General features: G+C 57.0%; 1 protein-coding gene across 4 annotated transcripts in view; it reads left to right on the top strand.

Moving 5' to 3' along the window:
- Window positions 1–448: 448 nt before the first annotated feature.
- The window catches only part of TBC1D14 (TBC1 domain family member 14), a 102,548-nt gene continuing 96,996 nt past the window's right edge, over window positions 449–6,000 (top strand). For 2 of the 4 annotated variants that reach the window (XR_006605340.1, XM_004772205.3), the window contains exon 1: window positions 449–514. The gene's annotated coding sequence lies outside the window, so the exon portion shown is untranslated. Of the gene's footprint in view, window positions 515–847; window positions 1,006–6,000 lie in introns of those variants that run through there. The other 2 variants (XM_004772204.3, XM_045075354.1) reach the window with 2 other exon arrangements.

Genomic DNA, 6,000 nt, shown 5'->3' with positions numbered 1-6,000 from the left:
TATCCCCCAAGGAGGCTTCGCCTAGTCTCGGAAGGCGGCTCCCCGCGGGGCACCTGGCTTCAGACCCGTCTCGGCTCCGGCTCGTCCTGGGATCCGGGCCAGCGACCTCATTCCCCACTCCGCAGGGCGGCTTTTACCGCAGACCCGGCCCAGACTGTATCCCCCTGCGGAGGCTGTGATTTAACATAGCTGGGGCACGGCACCGGCGTCCGAATTTTCAAAAAAACCCTCCAGCGCGGCTTAGTGCGAGAACCACGGCGCTGGCCCCGCGGAACAGCTCGGCAAAGCACTCCCAGCAGAGCCCGTTTTACAGATCAAGAGACATAGGCCAGACCGGACTGACGGCCACCGGCCGTCCCGGGGCGCATTCGCCCCGCACACCTGCCGGGAGGCAGGGGCGCCCATCGATGCGCTCCGCCGCTCGGCTCCCCACGCCTGGTCCCTGCCCGCGCGTGCCCCTTCCCCCTCCCGACCGCTTCCCACTTCCAAGATGGCCGCGGGTGGAGCTGACCAGGTACGGAGGCCCCTGGCGGGTGTCCACGGGGACCGGGCGGACCCGAAGATCCTCTCAGGCCTCCCCTCGCGGTCCCACTGGGCCCTCGGGAGAGAAAAGGGCCGGCGACGCCTCTTCGGAGCCCGCGGCGGGCGGGCGAGCGGCCCAGGAGTGGCAGCGGGGCGAGCGTCGAGCTCCAGGAGCGGCGGCGGCGCGGCGGGGGGCGGCAGCCGGGCGGAAGAGCAGCTGCAGCCGGCAGGGGGCGGGGCGAGGGCGCGCGGGACGGGGCGGGGAAGGGGGCGGGGTAGGGGCTCGCGGGGCGGGGGCAGGGCTCGCGGGGCGGGGCGAGGGCGCGCGCCGCTGTTGGCCGCGGGCGGCTCGCGCGCACCTGCCCGCCCGGCCCACCGCCTGCGGCGCGCCCAGCGTCCTCGCCGCGCAAGTTGCGGCTCCCAGGGGGCCTGGGCTGCGGGCCCGCCGGCCCCGGGGATGGCGTCGGAGCCGCGCTGACTTCGGTACTGAGGGGATCCTCCGGCGGGGGTCGGGCCGCGAGGGAGGGAGGGGGACCGGGGCGCGCGGGGCCGCTGCCACCTGCTGCTGCGTCGGCGGGCGCGGAAGGCGGGCCGGGCCGGGGCGCGCGGCTTAGGGACCGGCCTGTGTCCCCCCGGGGCCGCGCGGCCGCTGCGTTCCCCCGCACCCGGGGAGCGCGTGGGGCCCGGGTGACCTCGCGGGGCCGGGGGCTCACGGCTCCTCCGCCTCTTGGAGACGCGCGCGCTGACACGCTTCTTTTCCGGAACTTGACGAAAAGTTTTGTTCCTGAGGCGCCGGGCTCCTGAGCCCGAGAGGAGCTAGCTCGGCCCGCGCAGCCGCCCCGAGGGGTCCCCGCCACCTCCGGGGTCTCTGACCCCCGACCCCCAGGACCATAGAACCCCCAGCCCACTCCACTTTGAGGCCCCGACCACCGGAACCCTCTCCACCTTGGGATCACCTCCATCTCGGGCCCCCTCCCCCACAGGTTCTTGTCCACCTGGTGGGGAGGGCGACCCCTGGCCCCTACCACCCCAGGAATCATTGAAAGTGGCCTCCACTTAGGGGCCACTGGCATCTGGGGTCTCCGACTCCCGGGACTCCCCTCTACCTTGGAGTTCCCGACCCCTTTTCTTTTTGGAACCGCTGTCGCCAGACCGCAGAACCCACGTTCTCAGACCTCCTGTCCCGGAGCCAGGGGCTCCGGTAACCTTAGGGACGCCCCCCCTTTCCTGGGCCACAGAATTCCTCTGTGCAGGAGAGACCAGAGAGAATGGGCTTGGGGATCCTTCCCACCAGGCTGACAGAGGGGCCAGAGCTGGGGTGTTGGCGCATAGGCGTCCTCCCTGGGCACAGAGCTCCCAGGAAGAAGATTGAGGCCATGTTGTGGAAGCCTCAGGAAGGGGCAGGACTGGCCACACAGACTCCAGGCTCCTGGCTCGGGCAGTGGGCATTTAGTGGACAGAGCCCTCCTGGGCTGCCCCCCATTCCCCCCCCCTTTTTTTTTTTGAAATTGCACAGCATCGTTTTCCCCAGGAGAGTATTGAAAGCTTTGCTTTGGAAAGTTCAGTGTGCAGGAGGGTCCTGAGCGTTCACTTATTTTATTTCCTGAGGCTAGTTGAGGAGGGTGGTGCCTTTGGGACCCTGTCAGCAGATGTTTGTACCTCCTTGTTGTCTTGACTTCCTTTATTTTTTATTTTTTTAAGATTTTATTTATTTATTTGAGAGAGAGAGAGAGAGGTGGAGAGCACGTGACAGAACACACGCAGGCACACGGGCACCGCCAGGCAGAGGGAGAGAGAATCTCAAGCAGACCCCACTGAGTGTGGAGCCAGGTGGGGCTTGATCCCAGGACCCTGAGATCATGTCCTGAGCCGAAGCTAAGAGGCAGGTGCTCAACCAGCTGAAGCACCCTTTTCCCCTCTTTTACAGCTGGATTACATCTGCACACCGTTAGGTGCTTTGCCTGGGCCTGGCTGGTCTTGCAGCGGTCTTGGAACGCTGCCTCTGGCCCAGTTTCTCTGGCCAGTACCACCCCTGCCTCAAGTGTGGCAATGACTTCTTCCTGACTCCTTCTTAACTCCCTGTCCAGCCCCTGTTGCTCTTTCCCCCTCCACCCTCCACCCCTTGCAGGCTGTCTTAGTTGTATATATTTGATCCCTGTAGATTGTGGGCTCCACCTGATCCTCAGCCCTAATGAGAACATGGTTATTGAGTGAGTATTTTCTTTGGGAAACATTGAAGGAGGTAACATAACTGATCCACAGTCCCCCAGCGGGGTGAGAGGCATGGGTGGGATTCAGATGGCCTTGGGTTGCTCGGCCAGGTTCACCTCCCCTTGGTGTTCAGCCCGGTCCCAGTTCCTGTCCCAGTTCCTGCTTAGCACTTTGCTGTGTGCTGAGCTGGGCTTGCTTCCTCCTGGTGAAACAGTTTTCACAGTGTGCCTCCAGTCCACCCTCTCACATTCAGCATCAGTGCTGCCCCGCCTGGCCTCTGTTGATCCCGCCGTTCTCCATTCCTCCGTTACTCCTCTGGACCACTGTCCTATTCCCCTCTGTCCAGTGGGCCAAGTTCTGTCTTTCAGGCCTGCACTCTTCCTCTCATCTGTGCTCTGATGAAGTCATCTCTAACCCTGAGGACCTGCTTATCAGAGCAGCTTAGTTTGGAATCTGTCTCCCCTGTTGGTCAGAGCTTCTGACGGTCATGTCCCCAGCCTTAACACAGGGGATGCCAGCCTATAGTGGGTGCTTGTGGAGCTCTGGGACCTTGGAGAAGATTTGCTATGAAAATAGGCATTTATACATAATATGGAAGAGAAGGTTTTAGGAAAATGAGTGGGTGTCATCTGTTAATGTTTGTTTTAGGACAGTTATGAAATTTCTAGGGCCTGAATTGTTAAGAATTCTAGGTTGCCCAGCTGGAAGGACCTCAGGTAGATCAGCTGGGCTTATCACCTCATTTGACAGATGGGCAGTTGAGGCCCAGAGCTTAGTGCCACAGAGCAGGTGTGAGGAGAGATGTCAGTGACAGGAAGAAACCAGAGGGTGAGGTTTGCCTGCGCAAAGTGGCTGAGTCTGGGCTTTGTTTATGCAAATGAGTTGCTAAAATGGTGGGCCAGAGCCGGCTGGCCGTATCTGCCCAGGAAGAAGTAACACCAGCTTCTGAGGTTTAACTCGTGCCAGGCATGATCTAAACGTTTTATATTTGGGGGCGCCTGGCTGGCTCAGTTGCTGGGCGTCTGTCTGTCTTAGGCTCAGGTCATGGCCCCGGGGTCCTGGAGCCTGGCCTCAGGCTCCCTGCTCAGTGGGAAGCCTGTTTCTCCCTCTCATACTCTCCCTGCTTGTGTTCCTTCCCTTGCTGTGTCTCTCTCTGTCAAATAAATAAATAAAATCTTAAAAAAAAAAAAATCAAAATGCTTTATTTGCCTAAGGAGACGGGAGCTGTTATTGTTCCCATTTTACTACGTGGAAATTTGGGCACAGGGGTGTTAAACGAATCCAAGGGCACACAGCTTGTAAGTGGAGGAGCTAGGCTTTGAACCCCAGGCAGCCTGCCTCCAGAGCCTGCATTATTTTCCCCCCTTGTGTATTTCGTTTTTAAAGACCTTTTCCCTGAATGCTAACATACAGAGACTTGTAAAAATTGTTAAGCATTTAGTTTATCGAGCATTGCAAAGCTTCAGCAAGCTGGTGTGTGCTTTGATGTCAGACCTGGTGTGAATCCAGTTTCTGTCGCCGTGTGACCTTAGGTGACTTACTCAGCCTCAGTTTCTCCACCGAGCTTTGCAGCCTTGTGATGAGTGGAGCATGTGATTACACGTAGCAGGTTTGCTGCCTGGCGAGTGTTTAATAAATGGTTTTCTCTTAATAATTAAGACTGTAAGTTGTGCTGGTTTTGCTAAGTGGTCTGAATACTTTCCTCTTCTGTCAGTTACCTGTCAGTCACCTTGAGATACTTATGCTGAGTCACTTTGCTAAGTCACTGTATGTAGCTGAAACATTTCGGGGTAGTGGGGGGACAAAGCCCCCCACCCCCGCCCGTGCAGTGAAAGTCCTTATTTAAAATTTCCCACCTGTGCCTTTTTTTTTTTTTTTTAAAACATAACCGCTTCGGGGCAGTGAAAGTTACATGTCTTCTCCTTTGGGTTGTGAAAGAGCCTTTGGGGACCCTCAACAACTTACCTCCAGTTTCTGCCTGGCTTGCTGATGGGCCAAAACTTACTTAAATAACATTCTGTTATGTTCTAGGCACCTGAAAGTTGCTGTTCACCTCCCAGAGGAATATATTGAACTTCTAGGAAATCCTTTTTTGGGATTGTTTTTATCCTGAAGAAGAACCCATTTAAAAATCAAATTACTTTTATGGTTGACATTTCCATTGTGCATAATGCAAACTGAGCCATTATTCTCGGCCCTGGTGCAGTGGGAAGAGCGAGCGTACGGAAGCCCTCCCCGGTTGGACCATGAGGGCTATAAAGCAGGAGACCATTCTAGGAGCTTAGCACAGGGCCTGGTACTCATTAAATTGTAGCTTTCTGGTGATGCTCCGGGGTCTTTGGTGTTGCAGACCTGGTCCTATCCTCTTGAAGCTTTGGCTCTGTGAGATGGCTTCTGAGGCTGTGGCTGACAGAAAGGAGCAGTGTCTGTCTTCTCTTAAGATTAAGGGTATGGAGGGGCGCCTGGTGGCTCAGTTGTTGAAGCATCTGACTCTTCGTTTCATTTCAGGTCATGCTTTCAGGGTGTTGGGATCGAGCCTCGTGGTGGGCTTTGCATCTGTTGGAGATTCTCTCTCCATGCGTTTGCATGTGCACTCTCTCACTATCTCTCTCTCTCTCTAAAATCTGTTAAAAAAAAAAAAAAGATTAAGGGGGTATGGAAATCAGTGGCAGAGCTGGGCTGATGGGCTGCTTGGCAGCAAAGGCAGGTGCATCCTCTGTGGAGGCTCGGGGAGAGGCACGGTGTCAATGGTGCTGGTGGGGGTATGAGGAAGCAGCCCCCAGCAAGCAGCCAGTGAGGACCCTGGATGGGGAGGGCCCCGGGAAGTGAATGCCCATAGGCAGGAAGAGGTACAGGCAGGTGAGCACCAGAGGATGTCTGCATGGATGGGCAGCACCCTTTCTCCCCGAAGCTGCCCGCAAGTAGAGGTGTGCAGGCTGGGGACACTCAGTCATTTGGGTTTGGCCTCATAAACTGTTTGTTTATGAAGGCATGGTCAAGTCCTTGTCACTGCTTTTTAAAGAGAAGCAAATTAAACTATTGTTCAGGATGGACTTGTTTTCCAAAGTCTCATTCAGAGTCACCGGCAGAGCTGCCATGGGCTTTCTGACTTGTCCGGAAGGCCTAGCCCGGGCGGGGTGCAAGGTTCAGGTCTGGCCCCGGGTGGGGTGAGAGGTGCGCTGTCTCTTGGGGCAGTAAATAAGATGCAGATTCATCTTGCTGCCTGGAGGGAAAAAGCCTTCCTCTGATCTGTACTTGATGTCTTAT

The sequence above is a fragment of the Mustela putorius genome, unplaced genomic scaffold, assembly GCF_011764305.1.
Source record: "Mustela putorius furo isolate JIRA1106 unplaced genomic scaffold, ASM1176430v1.1 tig00000083_pilon_pilon_pilon, whole genome shotgun sequence".
In the NCBI taxonomy this organism is placed as follows: Eukaryota; Metazoa; Chordata; class Mammalia; order Carnivora; family Mustelidae; genus Mustela; species Mustela putorius.
The sequence above is the reverse complement of the archived record's forward strand: the minus strand, read 5'-3'. Positions and strand labels throughout refer to the sequence as shown.